The sequence below is a fragment of the Entelurus aequoreus genome, linkage group LG06 (assembly GCF_033978785.1).
Source record: "Entelurus aequoreus isolate RoL-2023_Sb linkage group LG06, RoL_Eaeq_v1.1, whole genome shotgun sequence".
In the NCBI taxonomy this organism is placed as follows: Eukaryota; Metazoa; Chordata; class Actinopteri; order Syngnathiformes; family Syngnathidae; genus Entelurus; species Entelurus aequoreus.
In genome coordinates, this window is record NC_084736.1 from 52,884,202 (window position 1) to 52,907,910 (window position 23,709).

At 41.5% G+C, this 23,709-nt stretch overlaps 1 protein-coding gene across 2 annotated transcripts in view; it reads left to right on the forward strand.

The window, feature by feature from the left end:
- The window catches only part of LOC133651598 (RCC1 and BTB domain-containing protein 2-like), a 309,454-nt gene that overhangs the window by 108,095 nt on the left and 177,650 nt on the right, over nucleotides 1–23,709 (forward strand). The window lies entirely within an intron of this gene.

The following is a 23,709-nucleotide window of genomic DNA, read 5'->3' on the forward strand; positions in this document are numbered from 1 at the left end:
ATGTAAAAGGTACTCATCACAAGTATTTCGGAAAACACTGCGAATCAAATTTTTTCAAATCGTGAACTTAAAAAGATGCCGTGCAAAATGTACTTCAGGTACAAGTAAACGCCTGTTACCTGATTATTGGACAAAATAACCCAGGACACTAAGGAAAAACATTATTTCGAATTGGCCCTGCGATGAGTTGGCGACTTGTCCAGAGTGTACCCCGCCTTCCGCCCGATTGTAGCTAAAATAGGCTCCAGCGCCCCCCGCGACCCCGAAGGGAATACGCGGTAGAAAATGGATGGATGGATTATTTCGAATTATTTACTTCCCTAGGGGAAGGGAGGTATTTTCAGGCTGGTAATTCATTTTGGAAAGTTCCCATCTTTGTCCTTCATATGGCTATTGTGCAGTTATATTAAAGTTGAAATTACAGTTTGAACCCCAAAACAATTGTGCAATCAGATACAGCATCGGTATTACCACAAATCACATTATGCTTTAGGAAAAAATGTGCTGCCTTCGACTTTTCCAGAGGTCTGTAACCTCTCCAAAGGGCGCTCATCGGAGGTATGCAAACGTAGCCGACGTTTAGTGCTGCACCCTGCTCGTTCTCCACCTCGACCCCCCTTTTTTTAATAACTCCTGCTATTGTCTTGGTCCTTGCTGACAACAAAGGGGATAAATGAAATGCCTACTGTAAGTCCCCGTGGTTAGGCCTTGGACATGACATGTGTCAGCCCATGATAAATTGGCTGTGTGTCTGTTCAATTTCAAATGCAAAGCTCTAAAGAGAGAGAGAGGAAGAGAGAGAGAGAGGAATTGGGAATGGGTTGAGAGGGTGTGAGGAAGAGAGAGATGCAAGCACATTTCTGGCACGGTGCAGAGGAGGATGCCTCCGTTGCTGAATGTTTGCGTGCGGAGTAAAGATAAGGTAGTGCACAAGTTTCAGTGCAGGATGCCCACTTTCTGCGGTTTAGGAGGTGGACAATTGGCAGGGGGACAGGTGCGAGATGACTGAGGGAGGCAGGGAGGGACCAGGAATGAAAGACTAGAGCTCTTTTCACAGAGCTAAGGATCAATGTTTTGCTGACACATTCCACAAAGCACAGCTATAACAAATATATTATTAACACTGCTACTTGCCTTCCGTCCTTGTGGGGACATTTATTGCACGTCTGGCTTGAGAATTGTGCGCGGTACTAGAAAGCGAGGGGGAGAAAGTCTAAAATAAGAAATATGCCGGCGTCTGGCTAATAATCTGCCCGTGCTAATCAGTGCAGCTGGGCCGGGAGAGTTGGCGCTCACACACCAGGCAGCTCTAGAGAGTGTCGGGGAAGTGGCGAGCCAAATCCAGCTTGTATCTCCAAAGCGGAGCTTCACAGGCAAGACAGGGTTGGGGGCGGAGGGGGGTTTGCAGGGTTAAAAGAGGGGAGGAAGTGGCTCAAATGCCTTGGAATGCTTTCCCGCCTGCTTGATGCCTTGATAGGGAAAGGAAAGGATGGATCTTTCCTCAGCGATTGGCCTTTTTGGTGGCAAATCCGATATTATGGTAATGTCAGTCTAATCACAGAATGAGATATCCCCAGAAAAGGAGATACCTAGGGTCTACCAGTGGGTACACCCCCCTCTCATTTGCAGCCACCTCTTTAGTGTATACCACTTTAAAGACAATCCCTTCCTTTGTTTTGGAGGAAGTATTTACTAGCGTGCCACTAAAAATACAGGAGCAGATTTTCAGGTGTGCATTTTTGAGGTGGTTTTACCATTTCCACACTCTAATTCACTCCACTAATGGGGCGGCATGGCGTAGTGAGTAGAGCGCCCGTGTCAGAAACCTGAGGGTTGCAGGTTCGCTCCCCGCCTCTTACCATGCCGTTGTGTCCTTGGGCAGGACACTTCACCCTTGCCCCCGGTGCCGCTCACACCGGTGAATGAATGATGAATGAATGATAGGTGGTGGTCGGAGGGGCCGTAGGCGCAAATTGGCAGCCACGCTTCCGTCAGTCTACCCCAGGGCAGCTGTGGCTACGAAAGTAGCTTACCACCACCAGGTGTGAATGAATGATGGGTTTTTAACATGTAAAGCGACTTTGGGTACTTAGAAAAGCGCTACATAAATCCCAGGTATTATTATTATTATTATTATTATTATTAATGCTGACTACTTATTTCATAGTTCTTTGCCTAGAAGTTATGTCTCCATATAAATTCCCTCCCAAAAAGACAAAATATTGATTTTAGGTTTGTTTTTTAACAAGTTTCAGCACATTTTGGAACGCCCTCTTTTAGCTCCAAAATGTGGGCGGGCCTGCATCAGCCCGGTGATCAATCAATCAATCAATCAATGTTTATTTATATAGCCCTAAATCACAAGTGTCTCAAAGGGCTGTACAAGCCACAACGACATCCTCGGTACAGAGCCCACATACGGGCAAGGAAAACTCACCCCAGTGGGACGTCAATGTGAATGACTATGAGAAACCTTGGAGAGGACCGCATATGTGGGTAACCCCCCACCCCCTCTAGGGGAGACCGAAAGCAATGGATGTCGAGTGGGTCTGACATAATATTGTGAAAGTCCAACACATCAGCGAAAGTCCAGTCCATAGTGGGGCCAGCAGGAACCATCCCGAGCGGAGACGGGTCAGCAGCGTAGAGATGTCCCCATCCGATGCACAGGCTAGCGGTCCACCCCGGGTTGGGAGCAGAGTAGAAAAGAAAAGAAAAGAAACGGCAGATCAACTGGTCTAAAAAGGGAGTCTATTTAAAGGCTAGAGTATACAAATGAGTTTTAAGATGAGACTTAAATGCTTCTACAGAGGTAGCATCTCTAACTTTTACCGGGAGGGCATTCCATAGTATTGGAGCCCGAATAGAAAACGCTCTATAGCCCGCAGACTTTTTTTGGGCTCTGGGAATCACTAATAAGCCGGAGTTCTTTGAACGCAGATTTCTTGCCGGGACATATGGTACAATACAATCGGCAAGATAGGCAGGAGCTTGACCGTGTAGTATTTTATACGTAAGTAGTAAAACCTTAAAGTCGCATCTTAGGTGCACAGGAAGCCAGTGCAAGTGAGCCAGTATAGGCGTAATATGATCAAACTTTCTTGTTTTTGTCAAAAGTCTAGCAGCCGCATTTTGTACCATCTGTAATCTTTTAATGCTAGACATAGGGAGGCCCGAAAATAAAACGTTACAGTAATCGAGACGAGATGTAACGAACGCATGGATAATGATCTCAGCATCGCTTGTGGACAAAATGGAATGAATTTTAGCGATATTACGGAGATGAAAGAAGGCCGTTTTAGTAACACTCTTAATGTGTGACTCAAACGAGAGAGTTGGGTCGAAGATAATACCCAGATTCTTTACCGAGTCGCCTTGTTTAATTGTTTGGTTGTCAAATGTTAAGGTGGTATTATTAAATAGATGTCGGTGTTGAGCAGGACCGATAATCAGCATTTCCGTTTTCTTAGCGTTGAGTTGCAAAAAGTTAGCGGACATCCATTGTTTAATTTCATTAAGACACGCCTCCAGCTGACTACAATCCGGCGTGTTGGTCAGCTTTAGGGGCATGTAGAGTTGAGTGTCATCAGCATAACAGTGAAAGCTAACACCGTATTTGCGTATGATGTCACCTAGCGGCAGCATGTAAATACTAAAGAGTGCAGGGCCAAGAACCGAACCATGGGGAACTCCGCACGTTACCTTAACATAGTCCGAGGTCACATTGTTATGGGACACACACTGCATCCTGTCAGTAAGATAAGAGTTAAACCAAGACAAGGCTAAGTCTGACATCCCAATACGCGTTTTGATACGCTCTAATAAAATATTATGATCAACAGTATCGAAAGCGGCGCTAAGATCAAGAAGCAGCAACATAGATGACGCATCAGAATCCATCGTTAGCAATAGATCATTAGTCATTTTTGCGAGGGCTGTCTCCGTAGAGTGATTTGCCCTGAAACCGGATTGAAAAGGTTCACAGAGATTGTTAGACGCTAAGTGTTCATTTAGCTGCTGTGCGACAATTTTTTTGAGGATTTTCGAGATAAACGGAAGGTGGGACACCGGCCGGTAGTTTACCAAGAGATCAGGATCGAGGTTAGGTCTTTTGAGTAGAGGATGAATAACCGCTTTTTTGAATGCTAGGGGAACAGTGCCGGAGGAAAGTGATAAGTTTATAATATTTAACACTGATGGACCTAATAATACAAAAAGCTCCTTGATAAGTTTCCCAGGAATTGGGTCAAGTAAACATGTTGTTTGTTTTGTCCCATTTACACATTTTAACAATTCCTCCAATGTTATTTCATCAAAGAGAGAGAAACTATTTTGGAGGGCAGTGTCCGTCGTATATACAGTCGTATCTGTGTTAATAGAACCCAGTTGTAGCTGAGATGCATTGTCTTTAATCTCTTTTCTAATGACTTCAATTTTCTTATTAACGAAATTCATAAAGTCATCTACTGAGTGGGTGGAGCTACTGGGAGGAGTCCCTTGTTGGGTTAGCGATGCTACTGTACTAAACAAAAATGTAGGATAATTTTTGTTGAGGTGGATGAGATTTGAGTAATATTTAGCTTTAGCTGAGGTAAGCATGCGTTTATAAGTTATTAAACTGTCACTCCATGCTAGATGGAAAACCTCAAGTTTAGTCGCACGCCATTTGCGTTCCAGCTTTCTACATGATAATTTCTGGGCTTTAGTTTCTTCTGTAAACCATGGGGTACACCTTTTAGGGGCACTTTTTAGCTTTAGCGGTGCTACAATATCAATGGTGTCGCGCAGGGCGTCATTAAAGTTGTTAGTGAGGTTATCAATAGAGCCCACATAATTTGGGAATGGTGCCATTACCGAAGGCAGTAGGTCAGTAAGAGTCGTCGTTGTGGCAGCATTAATGTTGCGGCTGCTATAGTAGTTATTATTATTATTATTAGTTTGTTGACAATGAGTCAGAACTTCGAATTTTATAAGGTAATGATCGGACATTACTTTAGTGTACGGGAGTATCGTAACTTTAGAGGTGGTGACACCCCTGACAAGCACTAGATCTATCGTATTACCGTTGCGATGCGTGGGTTCATTTATTATTTGTGTAAGACCACAGCTATCAATTATAGTCTGGAGCGCCATGCATGGAGGGTCCGATGGGGTATTCATATGGATATTAAAGTCCCCCATTATGATTATATTGTCGGCGTGCGTCACTAGATCGGCAACAAACTCTGAGAATTCACTGATGAAGTCCGAATAGGGCCCAGGGGGGCGGTAGATAACAGACAGGTTATCTACCGCGGTGTGACAAACCTCAAAGTGAGCACCTCAAACGAGTTATATTTATTATTTAGGTTAGGTGTAAGATTATAGTTTTCATTGTATATTAGTGCGACACCCCCTTCCCTTTTAAGAGGTCGGGCAACATGTGTATTGGTATAGCCAGGAGGAGATGCTTCATTTAGCGCAAAAAAATCGTCTGGTTTGAGCCAGGTCTCGGCGAGACCAACGACGTCAAGTTTGTTGTCTCTAATGACTTCATTAACTAATAGCGTTTTGGAAGATAATGATCTTATGTTTAAAAAGCCCATATTATAGGTAGTGGGCTGTTTTGAGGATTGTTTGTTGAAATTATCCGAAGTAGCAATATTAATAATGTTGCGTTTATTATGCGTAGTGCACTTTAAATAGTTCCGACCATATCTAGGAATTGATACGACGGGGATATTCAGATTGTTTGCTTGATGTTGCGATAAACTGAACGCATCATAGTTAGCTACCTCAGTACAATGTATGTCTGCCTCTGACACGGTCACAAAAGAAAAAACATTATGTAAGTTGTGTTTTATTCTAAGAGAATTGCTATGTGTGCAGGGATTATCCAGCCTGACGCCGGCTAGTTCTAGTTTAAATGGCTTCTTACCCGGAGACTCCACGCTTCTTTGGTTAGCTTTTCTCTTTGTTGTTAGCCCAGCTCGGCATCCCCGCTTCTGCTTCCGCTCGCACCGCCTATGTTGTCTCCATTGGCGGTCACCGCTAGCACTTGACTCCGCTGCTACAAAGGCCGCTCGATGTAGCCCACGAAGTATTCCCATGCTAGCGAGGAGGTCCACCGTACATGCATCTTTCAGTCTATAACGACCCGATCCATCCACATCCAGAATTGTCTGTCGGTCATATGTGATCACAGAGTGTTCACGCTTTGAGCCAGCCATGAAATTGACAGAAATGACGGGTGTTTTTTGCCAAATCGCTCTACACTCCCAAGAGCGTTAGCAGAGCCGCTGCATTCCCATGCGCCGCCATTTTTTCTGTGATGTCACCTACAGAAGACTGGAGGCAATTTCATATTGCATAATTTTGGGGGTTTTGGTAGCATATTCATCCCGAATTACAATATTATGTGCAGAATTTGAAGGAACTAACACATGTGTCTGCAAGATGCATTGTTTGAGGTTGTAGCAATACAACTAGAGAAGAGGTAAGCCTCCATACATTTCAAAGTGATGGCAATATGAGGAAAGTATGGACCTCTCTAGTCAAACTGACTCATGCAAAATGAAAATAAGTGAAAGAAGTGTAATTTGCAGCAATCTTTTTCATGATTCTGATTTTGAAAAAGAAGGGTTTTGATCAGAGTTTGGATGAAAAAAGTTGAAAAGTCAAATGAGATCCAGAAAATCAGGAGCACCCTCAAGAGAAGAAAAGCTGAGTTAGAACTGGTCGATACAACAATATCAATATATATCGCGGTAGACACGCAATCCATATCAATTAAAAATGCGTTATATAAAACAGTTGATTATTTATTTTGTTCTTGTTCATCGGAAGAAAGTGGAAGTCGCAACGCAAGATTTGTTGCATGAACAAAAGCACAGGCTCTAACCGAGGTAAGCAGTAAGATTGGGTGTTTTTGTCGGTTGTGGGAGGATTGTTAGATAGATGTATATTTATATATATATATACATTAGGGCTGGGCGATATATCGATATACTCGATATATCGCGGGTTTGTCTCTGGGCGATATAGAAAATGACTATATCGTGATATTCGAGTATACGTTCTCACGCAGTTGCTTTTAGCTGCAAGCATTGCACTACAGGCTCTTCTCACTCTTTCTAGTCTCTCCTTCTCACAGAGACTTAAACAAGCGCACATTCTTACATACGTCACATACGCATATATATATATATATATATATATATATATATATATATATATATATATATATATATATATATATATATATATATATATATATATATATATATATATGTATATATATATGTATATATTTATATGTGTGTGTATATGTATATATGTACAAAGTATATATATATATATATACTTTATGTGTATATGTATATATAAGTATATGTACTGTATGTATGTATATAGCCCCCGGCTAAAGTTTTTTTTAGCCCAATGTGGCCCCCAAGTCATAGAGTTTGGACATCCCTGTTTTTGAGTGTATTTTTTTTTTTGTTCGCTCATTATGTTAACCATATCTGTTTTGAAGCAATCATGGAGCAAAGGAACAAAAACCTGCAATTAAGTGATCAAAATAATAGTTTTACATGCTTTTGCATAGAGTGGATTCTTTTACATGCATCCACTCTATGCAGGGAAATGGGCTCCAGTTCTGTAGATGATGTCACATTAAGAGAGGTCAGTGCAGCACATGGTCACGGGTTAGTTGGAATCTACCCCAGCTAGGGTAATAGGTGGTTTACACTCTTGACTAGTTGCCAGTGAGTCACCGGATAAAAAATGAACAACCATCCACATGGACAATTTTAAGTCTCCATTTAAACAAATGTGTTTTTTAACTGTGAAACCAAAGTATACCGAGAGAAAGTCCACGCAAACACGTGGAACTGAGAAAGTCCACGCAAACACGTGGGACTTTGAACATGCTAACACAGAGCTGGATTTAAACGCAGAACACACCTGGTTGTAAGGCAGGCACTCAGGTGAAAATTCACTCGGATGTCCTCATTTTTTATTTAGAAGTTAACTTTGTGGAAATTGCCGTTGGGTGGGAACTAGGGTTGTCTCGATACCAATATTTTGGTACTGGTACTAAAATGTATTTCGATACTTTTCGATACTTATCTAAATAAAGGGGACCACAAAAAAATTGCTTTTTTAAAATAAAAAATCTTAGGGTACACATTTGTTGTCAACCATAAAAATGCTATATTGCGCAAACGCAATGCAAATGCATTGTACTGACCAGGAAGAGACGGGTTCTAATACTTGCAGCTTGCTATGACACGAGCGACCACTAGACTGCAAACACCACTTTTTAGTGGTACACTTATTTAAAAGTATTTGCAATTAGTCACCACAACTTGATCAGAAATTGTAACTTTTTTCCATAATTCGGGAGTACTTTTTTGAAGCCACCAAACAGACTAAACCTGCAGAATAGCCCCCGAAAATCTTGTAAAAAAATGTGCTGACCAGTGTGATAAATGTGAGGGAATAGGGATGGAAACAAAAGGTGGACTGAAGGAAAAGTCCACGGCGCGTAAGATCCTAATTGTGCTGACCCAGGGCCGCTTTTTTTCTTGTGATCCATCCATGCCTGAACTCTTTGACACCTCATCTGCTGTGCTGACGAGACGTTGCTGTGCCTTAATTGAAGAGGGTTTGTCTCATCTCTGCTCTCCCATCATCCTCTTCTCTATGGGTCAGTGAGAGGTGGGGGAAACCCCTCGAGTGCACTGCATTGGCGGGATTGCTATTTGCCTCCAACCACCCCGCAGAGAGCATGTTAGATTGAAGTTATTTTATGCTTGGCTTACCCCTCTCTTCCACTCTTCTGCATCGTATCTTTTGTCGTTCTTTTTTTCCCTTCCTGCCTGACTGCTTCCACTATTCCACCGTTCTTAAACCCTCTCTTCCAGCACGGAGGGCGGAAGCATCCCTAACAGTTTCAAAGTGTTGTGATTTTGTGGCGGGCCAACACTTGAATAATATCCTTTACCCACTGCATTGTAATTCAGTTTGACATTATCCCTCTCTTTTTGCGGTTCAAAACACACTATGACGATTGGAAAACCTAGTAGGACTGTTTTTAGCTTACTTCAAAGATACGTTTTGAAGCACTAGTAACTTACCTACTGTAATGCAATGAGTCTAATGGTCACTAAGCATGCATTTTTCCATTAAAATTACAAAAGCAGCGTGAAGATTAGAAATTTAGAGAGTTTAACCCTTGAGTCTACTTAATTCAAAACAACGTTAAGCCTCCTATGAGCAACGGAAAACGGATGAGCTCATAAAAGTGTTAAAAGTAAGTCATATATATAATTTTTTTAAACTTTCAATGCTTTAAATTAAAATGTTCTCATCTCAGTGTAGGTACTGGAGACTCAGCATCACGCTAAACTCAATCCATAATGAACACATGAGCCGTCGCTGTAGAGTCGGGAACTTTACTGGGTTCATTCACCATGACACAGAGTGAAAACTGTCAAACTAGTCAGAACAAATAAAGATTAAAGTGCCTGTTGGCTTTTTAACATGACACCGCATTACTTAATGCAGTCTGAATTAGCATAAACCTGCGATTAGCATAGCGATTTTTAACATCCTTTTCAAACATAAATTATAAAGTATTTGCATGAAATAATGACTGATAACTGTACACAAACAACTGATTAATGCACCACCACTACTTACGACATTGATTTGTCAGTCCTGTGTTAAGGATGCGAACATATTGCTGCTGCTGCTGCTCAAAACCTGATGGTTTCCCTCTCTGTCCTTGTTTAGACGAAACCAGGAAGTGATGTACCTGTGCATCTAACTAAATTGTCCCACCAGAAACAATAAAATGACATGGCCTTACAAAATGAGATAGTTAAGATTTAAGAAGTATTTGTATAAACAGCACATAAATTCTTCAACAGCTTTAGACCTATCTAAATATGTAAAGTTTTTATATATTTGTAATCTTTTTTATGCTCTTTTTGTAAAAACAAACAAAAATCATTTGCATAAATTGCCAAAAAACTAATTGCACAATGGAATACTTTAGATGAGGTGATTACAGCCTTTAATAGGTAAATAATAGAGATGTCCGATAATATCGGACTGCCGATATTATCGGCCGATAAATGCTTTAAAATGTAATATCGGAAGTTATCGGTATCTGTTTCAAAAAGTAAAATTTATGACTTTTTAAAACGCCGCTGTACGCAGTGGTACACGGACGTAGGGAGAAGTACAGAGCGCCAATAAACCTTAAAGGCACTGCCTTTGCGTGCCAGCCCAATCACATAATATCTACGGCTTTTCACGCACACAAGTGAATGCAAGGCATACTTGGTCAACAGCCATACAGGCCGTATAAACAACTTTAACACTGTTACAAATATGCGCCACACTGTGAACCCACACCAAACAAGAATGACAAACACATTTCGGGAGAACATCCGCACCGTAACTCAACATAAACACAACAGAACAAATACCCCAAACCCCTTGCAGCACTAACTCTTCCGGGACACTACAATATACAACCCCCCACCCCCCGCCCCCCCTAAAACCCAGCCCACCTCAACCTCCTCATGCTCTCTCAGGTTGAGCATGTCCCGAATTCCAAACTGCTGTTTTGAGGCATGTTAAAAAAAATAATGCACTTTGTGACTTCAATAATAAATATGGCAGTGCCATGTTGGCATTTTTTTCCATAACTTGAGTTGATTTATTTTGGAAAACCTTGTTACATTGTTTTATGCATCCAGCGGGGCATCACAAGAAAATTAGGCATAATAATGTGTTAATTCCACGACTGTATATATCAATATCGGTTGATATCGGAATCGGTAATTAAGAGTTGGACAATATCGGAATATCGGATATCGGCAAAAAAAGCCATTATCGGACATCTCTACCGGTAACCTTAAAATTCAACTGATATGTCCAAAATGTAAAACAAAAACAAAAAATGCAGACAATATCAGTTTTTTGGTCAAAGGTGACTTTGGAAACAAAATTGTCAACTCACGATACGAAAGATAACAGTGCTCACGAGACGAAACACAGTGGGTCTGGGTTAGTTTTTGCCTCATCCCTCACTTAAAGCGTGAGTGAAGAATGCACTACCGACCTAAAAGGCCTGATAAGTCCAAAAGACAAAGAGATGATGCAGTTATCTGCACACACATGCTGCCTGGCGGTTGTTGCAGCTCATCCTGTTTCAGTCACATGCAGGATTCTCACAGGAATGAGGCAAAAACTGTACTCATAAACAAAAATAATAATTAACTATGCTTAGTGAGGCTAAAATTGCAGCAAAATGACATTAAAAAAACCCTCAACAATAATAAAGTGCACTAAACAATTTTACTTTCATACGTGATGCACATTGTACTGATTTTTGTGGAGTAAATATACAGTAGATTTTAAATGTCTCGGACTAGTGTGTGGTGGCAGTGAATGTTTGTTCCTGACTGTTTGTATCGCTAAGTGTTGAGCACATTAGGAGGATGAGGGTAATGATGTGCAAAGCAGTTTTGTTTTGTGCCAGGGCGACCCTGCGGCTCACACCCCATTCCCAGCCCACCGTGTTTCTGATTCTCTTCTTCCCTCGTAACGAGTCAGCCTCTATGTGCCGCAGCATCTTATGCGAAGGCATAAGTCGCATGCGAGGACGCCATCCTTTCATATCACATCACGCTGCTTGTTATCTAATGCACTCTCACACACGTTTATTATTTTCAATGGTGTCATGAGGTACCAGCTTGTAGTGAGAGTGAAAGAGGAGAATGTGTGACACGTCAAGTTAAGTTTCAGTTCGATTCCAGTTGCCGAGGTGGGGAAAATTGCGTTGTCGAAAGCATGAGAAGAGGGGCAAACATGAGAGGGACTGCTTTGACCTTTAGATAGCTCTGTTCACTCTCTCTGTATATATTTTGTTCGCACTTAGTCCCGTTTTAAAGAACAAATTGTTAAACTTCATTTTTTAAAATATTTTCCCTAAATTCCACATTGAAGCTTTACAGTGCGTTTTGGATTCATCGAACGGAAGAATCGATAGATTACTTATTTGCTGAATCTAACCCTATATGTATGTACGGCCATTAAATGCCACAAGGGACGAACAGAGGACGGCTGTTGCTACAGGGCCAGCTACTAATAGCAAAATGTTGCAGCCAGTTATGGACTGGACAAATCAACTGTGTATTAACTGGGAACATTGTGTGCAATCTATCCATCTTCTTCCGCTTATCCGTGGTCGGGTCGCGGGGGCAGCAGCCTAAGCAGGGAAGCCCTCACTTCCCTCTCCCCAGCCACTTCATCCAGCTCCTGCCGGGGGGTCCTGAGGCGTTCCCAGGCCAGAAGGGAGACATAGTCTTCCCAAAGTGTCCTGAGTCTTCCCTGTGGCCTCCTACCGGTTGGACGTGCCCTAAACACCTCCCTAGGGAGGCGTTTGGGTGGCATCCTAAACAGATGCCGAACCCCCTCATCTGGCTCAGCCTTTACTTTGAGCTCCCCCCAGATGGCAGAGCTTCTCACCCTATCTCTAAAGGAGAGCCCCGCCACCCGGCGGAGGAAACTCATTTCGGCCGCTTGTACCCGTTATCTTGTCCTTTCGTTCATAACCCAAAGCTCATGACCATAGGATTGGAACGTAGATCGGCCGGTAAATAGAGAGATTTGCCTTCCGGCTCAGCTCCTTCTTTACCACAACGGATCGATATACAGCGTCCGCATTACTGAAGACACTGCACCTGTCGATCTCACGATCCACTCTTCCCTCACTCGTGAACAAGGCTCCGAGGTACTTGAATTCTTCCACATGGGGAAGGATCTCCTCCCCAATCTGGAGTTGGCACTTCACCCTTTTCCGGACGAGAACCATGGACTCGGACTTGGAGGTGCTGATTCTCATCCCAGTCGCTTTACACTCGGCTGCGAACCGATCCAGTGAGAGCTGAAGATCCTGGCCAGATGAAGCCATCAGGACCACATCATCTGCAAAAAGCAGAGACCTAATCCTGCAGCCACCAAACCAGATCCCCTCAATGCCCTGACTGTGCCTAGAAATTCTGTCCATAAAAGCTATGAACAGAATCAGAGTGCAAACTAATGTCACATTTAAAGCGGGCCTAAAAACCCCAAAATGCACAGTAGTTTTTTGTGTACAATTGCAGACGTCTGCTTTGAGTTTGTGCGAACTCTGCTCAGTGTACATGACCCCCGAACAGAGTCTGTCAATCCTTGGCAAAGCAACCAGGCTGAGCAGCTGGAAAAATGTAAACAACGCACAAGGATTGTAGGAAACTTAATTTTTCACGGAAATATTACTGGAAACACGGCCGTGCACATAATTCTGATGACTTTGGACACTTCCCGCGGAATCCGCTCAAGTCTGTGAAAACCTTCAGCCCTCGCACAGTAATATCCAAGCGCATAAGCGTAGAGTAATTTATTTATTTATACCTGCACCTTATTGCTCTTTTATCCTGCACTAAAACGAGCTAATGCAACAAAATTGTGTTCTTATCTGTACTGTAAAGTTCAAATTTGAATGACAATAAAAGGAGGTCTAAGTCTCTAAGTCTAACTTACCTTCAAGGAGCACATTTTCTTTTTAACTTCAAAACAATCAGTTGCTTGACCACCCCTCCTTTCTCTCCGAAATGCAAGCACATAGCATTATTCCACCTCATTCCTAAGGTGAAACGGTAAGGTCATTTTATCATTCCATCATGCAAACACATGGGGAGACTCACACTCACCCATATAAATGGTGTCTCAAAAATCTGTCAGAAACATGCGGCTGCATATGTATTGTTGTCATTACCACCATTCTGTGTATTTCCCCCACCTACCACTGTGGGGTCTGACTGGGACACAAAGGCAAATACAGGCAATAAAACCTTCCCTTGAAGTGCTTACCTTTATGGTTTACTGCGGTAATTGGCCAAGGGTGAATGTAGCCACTCCACGCTGGCAGTTATATATTTGAGAAGATATTGAAAAAGCTGATGAGGGAGACGCACGGTGTGTTGTAGAATACAAAAGTTAATAACGATGGGGGTTTTGATGAATGGATCTCAGAATATATTCTGATGTCAGTCGAGATTGGACTCTTAGGTCGTTCTTTTTTGTGTTTTTAATTCATACCTGTCCTCAATGACTGCGCTTAAGGGAAGAGTTCACTTTATGTGGAGGATAATGCATGCAGGAAGCGCTGTATATATAAATGTCCACCGAGGTTGTTCAGACAACACTGTAAAAACCTCCCGCTACTGTAATCACAAAGGCACACCGTCAACGGAGTCCTGGGCTCAACACACACATTCAATGTGCTTTTGAGTACATACATATCATTTTATCACTGCATACATCATCCCCGCACAGAGGCATCTAAAGGAGAGCATGATCTATACGGAAACATTAATCATCATTCATTGTATGTTAATAAATTCAGAATTCCTCGATTTACCATGCGGACGTCCACGCGTGCTGGAAATGCAACCTTTCCAGAGCTCATAAATCACGCACACTGAGTCATCTGACAAAGTACCCTAAACACAGGCTGAGTCGCCGCGATCCCTGGGGCACAAACACAAGCCATGTAATGCGACGGAATCACAGCGGGAACCGGAGCTTTCTTATGCCTTTTTGTAAGGCAACCTGGGGGGGAAAAAAATGAAATGATGTTTACAGAGCAAAAAAATTATAAATCATAAAATTATGATTAATTTGGTAAAATTACAAAAAGGAGAGAAAATGTAATCTAAAGATACTTTGCATGTAGAGCAGAGGTGTCAAACTCGGGGGCCACATGGATGATAGTCTATTCCCAAGTGGGCCGGACTGGTAAAATCATGTCATGATAACTTAAAAATAAAGACAACTTCAGATTGTTTTCTTTGTTTAAAAATAGAACAAGCACAATTTGAAAACATACAAATCATAATGTTTTTTTTACACTCACATGTTTCTATCCTCTTTAAGAAGGGGCACCGGAGGGTGTGTTCCAACCATCGTGGGATCACACTCCTCCGCCTTCCCGGTAAGGTCTATTCAGGTGTACTGGAGAGGAGGCTACGCCGGATAGTCGAACCTGGGATTCAGGAGGAATAGTGTGATTTTCGTCCTGGTCGTGGAACTGTGGACCAGCTCTATACTCTCCACAGGGTCCTTGAGGGTGCATGGGAGTTTGTCCAACCAGTCTTCATGTGTTTTGTGGACTTGGAGAAGGCATTCGACCGTGTCCCTCGGGATGTCCTGTGGGGAGTGCTCAGAGACTATGGGGTATCGGACTATCTGATTGTGGCGGTCCGCTCCCCTTACGATCAGTGTCAGAACTTGGTCCGTATTGCCGGCAGTAAGTCGGACCCTTTTCCAGTGAGGGTTGGACTCCGCCAAGGTTGCCCTTTGTCACTGATTCTGTTCAACAGGTTAATGGACATCATTTCTAGGCACAGTCACGGCGTTCAGGGGATCTGGTTTGGTGGCTGCAGGATCAGGTCTCTGCTTTTTTCAGATGATGTGGTCCTGATGGCTTCAGCTGGCCATGATCTTCAGCTCTCACTGGATTGGTTCGCAGCCAAGTGTGAAGCGACTGGGATGAGAATCAGCACCTCCAAGTCCGAGTCCATGGTTCTCGCCCGGAAAAGGGGGGAGTGCCATCTCCAGGTTGGGGACGAGACCCTGCCCCATGTGGAGGACTTCAAGTACCTCGGAGTCTTGTTCACGAGTGAGGGAAGAGTGGATCGTTAGATCGAAAAGTGGATAGGTGCGGCGTCTTCAGTAATGCGGACGCTGTATCGATCCGTTGTGGTGAAGAAGGAGCTGAGCCGGATGGCAAAGCTCTCAATTTACAGGTCGATCTACGTTCCCATCCTCACCTATGGCCATGAGCCTTGGGATATGAACAAAAGGACAAGATCACGGGTACAAGCGGCCAAAATTAGTTTCCTCCGCCGGGTGGCGTGGCTCTCCCTTAGAGATAGGGTGAGAAGCTCTATCATCCGGGAGGAGCTCAAAGTAAAGCAGCTGCTCCTCCACATCGAGAGGAGCCAGATGAGGTGGTTCGGGTATCTGGTCAGGATGCCACCCGAACGCTTCCCTAGGGAGGTGTTCAGGGCACGTCCGACCGGTAGGAGGCCATGGAGAAGAACCAGGACACGTTGGGAAGACTATGTCTCCCGGCTGGCCTGGGAACGCCCCGGGATTCCCCGGCAGGAGCTGGACGAGGTGGCTGGGGAGAGGGAAGTCTGGGCTTCCCTGCTTAGGCTGCTTCCCCCGCGACCCTACCTCGGATAAGCAGAAGTAGATGGATGGATGTTGCTGTTCATAGTAGTCTTTATTTGTCGTGATTTATAATTTCTGAATAAATGATGTGATAATGTTCATCAGTCAAATAGGTGAGAGTCTGGCAGAGTTTTGAAATGCTCTCAATGGTGTACAATTTTAATCTCTCAGAAGATGTAATAAATAGTAATATCAAAATCAAATTACAGCATGTTATTAATGTAATTTACTAATTTTCCTCAACTGATGTGCTAACATCATGTGGTTTATTCTGTACATATGTAGCATCATCTACAACAAAACCTGTGAATTTAGACTAATTTCATGAATTACACATGAAGTCAAAGAGGCATACATGTTATTTCAGCATATTTATGTGCGCCCAGATAATGTGTCCCCAGTCCTCTATCTTAACCGGGCACATAGCTCCGCCCTCTCTGAAGTCATGCGCAGTCCTGCGGCAGGGGATACAATGAATTGCTATTGCGACATCCAGTAGACACATTTAGAAGAGCAGTTTCTTTCATTCAAAAATTTCAGCTAATTTTTATACTTACCAAAGTCATTTCGCGGGCCGGATAAAACCTGTGCCCGTGTGCCGTACGTTTGACACTCTTGATGTAGAGCATATTTAGAACCAACTGTTGAGCCAACATGAAATCAAGCGCAGAGTTAAGGAAAAACTCCTGTCTGCTACAGAGACCTCAAAGAACACTATGACTTCACACAAGGAAGGTACTGAAACTAAATAAATACATTTCCATGTTGCTCAGCAGATCATCTATAAATGGAGGTCATGTGAGAATGGGTGCTGTTGATTAATGAGGAGATCTCTCAAAAGTTCATGACAACTGCATGACAGATTTGTCATTGCAAATTCTACCAGGTTCTATTCTCTGTTGTCTCCAACCTCACGGAACAACGTTTTCAGGCAACAGACTATTTGCAGCAGACCAGATGATAATTTTGTTCAGGAGAAGCGAATCAAAAGGCTCCTATTTAAGATATAAAGACCAGTGAAGTAAATAAATGTATAACTACTTGTATGGTTGGGCACTGATGGGATGTTACATTACATTCCGATTCTCCCGAGTCTGTCCAAATTTTTAAACGTTGATTCCTGTTTTCGATGCCAAGTCTGCTCACCGGAAAGAATAGCTGCTACAGAGGCGGTTAGCAGCTGATTGTATATCCATGCACCGAGTGGAGCCGCTCCCCTTAGTCAATAATCCTCCATTGCGGCAAATAAAGTCAATTTCTAAAAGCATCTTACAGATGTAGAGACCAACTATAGTTACTGACAGTGGTTTTCTGAAGTGTTCCTGAGCCCATGTGGTGATATCCTTTACACACTGATGTCGCTTTTTGATGCAGTACCGCCTGAGGGATGGAAGGTCCTTAATATCATCACTTACGTGCTGTGATTTCTCCAGATTCTCTGAACCTTTTGATGATATTACGAACCGTAGATGGTGAAATCCCTAAATTTCTTGCAATATTTCGTTGAGAAATGTTGTTCTTAAACTGTTGGACAATTTGCTCACGCATTTGTTCACAAAGTGGTGACCCTCGCCCCATCCTTGTTTGTGAATGACTGAGCATTTCATGGAAGCTGCTTTTATACCCAATCATGGCACCCACCTGTTCCCAATTAGCCTGTTCACCTGTGGGAAGGTTCCAAATAAGTGTTTGATGAGCATTCCTCAACTTTCTCAGTCTTTTTTGCCACCTGTGCCAGCTTTTTTGAAACATTTTTCAGGCATCAAATTCCAAATGAGCTAATATTTGCAAAAAATAACACAGTTCTCCAGTTCGAACGTTAAGTATATTGTCTTTGCAGTATATTCAATTGAATATAGGTTGAAAAGGATTTTAAAATCATTGTATTTTGTTTTTATTTATGATTTACACAATGTTCCAACTTCACTGGTTTTGGGGTTTGTACACTCTTCCACAAGTGGGGTCGAAAATGATCCCAATTAAAATCTAAGCGTTTTTGCAATAAACTGGCTTGTTATTCTTCAAAATCTTAAACGAAGAGTTGCAATAGTTTTATAATACAGGTATTTCTCACAAAACATGTTTGTGACAGATTAGGCCATTTGCATTTGTATTTATTTTTTCATTAATTTTAAGAAATTGCAGTTTCTGTATCACTACCCACTCTTCCACAAGTGGGGTCAAAAGGGACCCGAAGCAGTTTCTATTGTAGTGGATTGTCCGAAGCTTAAGCAGGCATCAAAAGTAGTTTAGTACAACAAATTTATTTACCCTTTATCAGAAGTGCAGGTTGAATTAAGTTGGCCGTGCAGACAGACCACATGTTACTCCGGAGTAAACAAGACACACACAAGCCAAAATCACTCTCGAGTTCCGGTCTTCTGCCATTTTTTATATGTCTCTTGTGCGTCATTGTTTGTTATCTAATGCGTCAATGTCTTTTATCTAGTGCGTCAATGTCTTTGTTTTCCCTATCTGTTCCATAACAACTCGAATCCTTTAGACAGTCAACACATTCTGTAGACAGGTTGGCACGACTTAATATTCACGTTTGTCCCACTGGCACAGAATAGAAGAGAAATTAAATGAGCGTACATTCTTGACAGACATGCAATATAGGTCAAAGGTCAGAAATTCTACGACATACCCTCCTTCCAGGGTCTTAAGACCCTGGACCAAAACAATTTCTGATGTAGACCACTAAGTTAAATCTCTACCACAGATAGAGGCAAAAACCTCAATGTTTTTATACGAGGCAAAAATTCCGTCTATGACCCTCCTTCAGAGTGATCGCTGTTACCAGCCTGCAGTAAAACCATCTCACAGAACACAATTAGTGGCCTACCCTTTGATTTAGTTAAGGAATAACAAATACTTTGATCATGAACATCATTGAACATAAATAGATGAATGTATATAGACTTATGACTGTAAGACATTTGCAAAAATATTTTTCCCGGCATTTGCAATGAATGTAGTTACCAATATTGTTAATTATCAATTGATTTTGAACACACAACTGAATTTCGTATGAGTCCATGTTCGATTAGTGCTCGTATAGATGGCTCGGTGGTGCCTCAGGCTGGTGGCCTGCCGACACCTCGTTGGGCTTTTGGCTGCCTTGGTGAAGAAAGAGATCCACTCAAACAGTCTGTCTCTGTCTCTTCTTGGGGTGTGGTTCAGTCCATTGGGCAGACTGTGCAATGGCATGTGCGCGCTGGCCGCTTTGGGGAAAACTCAGGTAGAGTGCCCCTTCATGGACACATTCTTAGTATACAATACAACCACACCTTATTTACATCATCACACAAAGACAATACATGCTCTTGTTCACATCTGTCATCATTCATAACAACAACCAAGATTTTAACAGCCATACCTCACAATTTACAACAAAAATGCTCTCATAGATAAATATAATACTCATTAAATTGATGTGTCAACATAATGCCCCTCTTAGTGACCGTGTGAGCAGCCTTGATTGCTCCAAAGCCACATTTTAACTTCAAATGTTCTATTCCTTTTGTTATAACGTGGATAAGGCTAATTGGTCTGTACATGTTCTGGTCTTCTTTATTTCCTGCTTTATGGATTTAATCATAGTAGCAGTTTCTCGACGTGGTAGGGAAAGTGTTTTCCGTTATTGATTTATTTATCAATCGTTGTTATACGAGCAATAATACAATCCTTATGTTTTTAGGAAGATAGTGTCCAACCCATATATATATCTCTAGATCGTGAGTCTGATAATGCAGTGAAGATTTTGTTTAACTTTGTTTCATTTGTTAATTCTAAAATTAGTCCATCCTGAATAAATGACAATTATTTGCACTGATTTTGAGGGATTTTTTATTCAGGGTTTGTACAGACTGGATGAAATGTTCATTAAAATTATTACTTATGTCCAGACTGTCTGCGATAGTAGCGCCATTGATATTTAATGTTATAGTGTTGTTTCTTGTTTGCTCTTTTTCCGTAAGTTTGTATCTGGTTTTCCATAACTTTCTAATGTTCCCTTTTGCAGCTTTGATTAATTCTAAGTGAAAGTCAGCCTTAGACTTCCGCATAAACATTGTAACTTTGTTCCTCCAAACTTTTAAATCATACGATTTGTATTTAGACCTGTTATAATTGCTCTTATGAGAGCTGAGTCCTCATGTCTTTATTAGAATCCAATGGTATTTTTATTTTAGCACTCTTCTTTCTGGTTTTGTATTCGTGTATTTACAGATGTTCTCTTTGATTTTTGTCATCCAATTGTAATTCTAGTAGGGCTGCTTATCATTTGTATCATGTAGAAGCCGTTTATAATATCCTTAAATTTCTTTCTACGTGTTTTATTTAACCAGTCCAGATTAACGTCCCCCATGACATTACTTCTTTCATATTATGCTGTTTGAGGATGTCTGAAAATGAATCAAGAAAAATGTCTTTAGCTGTGGTCGGTCGGTATACTACAATTAACTTGAAATACATTTCTGAGGAAAATGTGATTTTAATTTCAACATACTCAAATTGATCTACTTTTAATGTTTTCCCTTTCATAAATCATAATTCCTCCCCCCTTTGTCACTCGATCTGTATTTTCTGTAATCTTGTCCCCCGGGACATTGATTAGAACAAAAGTTGTTGTGGGTTTTAACCTTGTCTCTGATAGACACGGTAATCCGGATTAGAGTCTGACAGTAACTGCTGTATTTGTTCAGTATATTTCCTGTGGTAGAAAGTTTAATAATGCGGACACGTTTGTTACTGAGTACTTTCTACAGACTTCTGTCTCTAAGCGACTTTGTGTATGTAATAAGCAACTACAATTTTTTGATATGCTTAAATTTGTTATTTTAGCTCAGCTGTTGTGTAGCTGCTAGCTCCTTGTAGCCTACAGCAGGAATGTCCAAATTGCAACCAATAGCTATGTTTTTAACAGACAACCGAAATAATTGAAAATGTGGTATTTGCGTATCGGTTCAATCAGCGGCAGCTACGCCCTGTTTTATCATTTGACCTAAATTTTTGGTTTCGTAGGCAGGACAGAGGGAACAATGTGGGTCATTAGTTGTCCATCTTACACCATTCTAATTGTTGTAAGGATAGTTCACATGAGCGGCCATACCTTGAGTCCCACCATATATAAGAGTCAAAAGGCTCCTATTATGAGTCGTCTAATTGGTGATCATACACTTTGGCGGTTTGGGTGGCAGGACACACGGACGCACCGCCGTCAGCCAGTGCTAGGACAGTTGGAGCAGTCCCCGTCCTCCACTCGTTCCTGGGAGGCGTCCCCAGTAGTTGTCAGCTGATGTCGTGCTGTCAGGCAACATCAGGAAGTTCCTTCTGTGTGGTATTGAATTGTCAGGGCACAGTTCGTAAGCAGGTCATTACAAGGTGTGTGCAGGTTGACCACAAAGGAATGCTTCAAAGATTGTGTTGAACATTGTCCGTTGACACTTATGTCCAGCAGGGGTCTGTTTGTATCCTGCTGTTCGTCCTGCTGTCACACCTGTATTTTTTGTGAGCATGTTCTGGCTACAACTTTGGAGCTTGTCTTGTTCAGAGAAGCTGGCAGTCCCCCGGCTGCACATCCTTTCCACCCTCGCTTGACCCAGCACAACCGTGGCTACCACCCAAGTCCGTCTGTATGGTGTTACGTTTTGTTGAGGTTTTTTCCTCCAGAATTTGGAACTCAAAACATGTACACCCATCGTTTTCATATCCTCTCGGTTAGTTCAATTTTGCATATCACGTTTTAAAATTATAGTCTTAACTATCCCATTAATTGCTAATCAATAACCTTAATTCAAAGATTATACGTACTACTTCATGTGTATTTAAGTACCCTTTTAATTCACTTAAAGATTATCTATACGTTAATTTAAACTATCATTTGTCTATCAGTAGCCGCGAGCAAGCTGTCATGCTTGCACTCTGACCTCCCGCTGTGCGTGATATTCTCCAAAACAAAAGAATGTTTTTATTCACGTTTCTCCTTATCTTTCAGCTAAATCTTTTAATCTTTTAACTTTTAACGTCCGCACTGTGTTTATTTTTATTGTCTGCATTTTAATTTTGCTTTTATTTTCTTTCATTTCACTTTGTTGTCTATGAAGCACTTTGAGTCTGCCCTTTCCTGGAAAAACGCCACACAAACAAAGCTGCCCCGCCTTGCCTTGCCTGTCTCCGACTGGTTATCCAACCTAGTCACAACAAACACACAAGGCCATGCTCTAAGCGCCAGGCTTAATCACACTTCTCCTCTTTTTAACACTTTACATATCGGCTCTTATTCTAATTATTAATGTAGGCTGTTATTTGTAATTATTATTCAACACTATTCACAGCAAACAGTTGTAAAGTTATAGTTATTCGCATTATACTCTCAAAATCTGTAGCTAACTGAATGCTGTTGAGATCTGGTTTGCCTCCTTCATCTCAGTGGCCTAGTGCTTAGAGTGTCCGCCCTGAGATCGGCAGGTCGTAAGTTCAAAACCCCGGCCGAGTCATACCAAAGACTACAAAAAATTTTGGGAGCCAAATCACCAAAAACGATTCCCGGGCGTATGGTATGGTGTACTGCAATGTCTAAATAAAACTATAAACTAAAATGTCAGACTGCACTTTAAAGTTACTTTTATTAAATTAATTTCCAAACTAACCACCACCACAGCAGACATCTTCCTCAATCCTATCCCAATACTCCCATAAATTAGAAAGGTGTTTCACAACAGTGGTTAAGTAGTTATTTTAAGTAATAGATCTCGATATGTAGAAATTAATAAGACTAAATTTTCCCTAGTGTGTGAATGTTGTCTGTCTATCTATCTGTGTTGGCCCTGTGATGAGGTAGCGACCTGTCCAGGGTGCAAAGTCAAATTGTGAAACAAAAATTAAAGTTGAATCAAGTGGAAATTGACAGAGTATATGAACTACATTCTTGAGAATAGTAATTGATCATTAATATGTTGGAAGCCGCATATTGAACATATTAAAGAAAAATATCCAAATCCATTGCTATTCGGTATAAAGTTAAACACATGCTGAATAAGAAATGTCTGCACATGTTATATTATTCATTTATTTTTCCATATGTAATATTGTTTTGAAGTTTGGGGAAATGTTTATAGAAGAAATATAGACCCAATACTTAAACTTAAAAGGCTAATTTCAATATTACACAAAGCATTATTATTATGATCATACCAATCCATTTTTATAAGTCATAATGTGTTAAATGTTCAGATAATTTAATTTTAAAACAATGGCAATTATGTTTCCGAGTAAAGAACAACAGCCTTCCAGTTAGTATTCTTAGCTTATTTACATTATGAAAAGGAAACTATCATTTACGGGGGATATTGATTTTTGAAATAGGTCAAGTAAAATAAAATAAAATCACAAATGTATTTCAGTTTTAGGAGTTAAATGATGTACCAT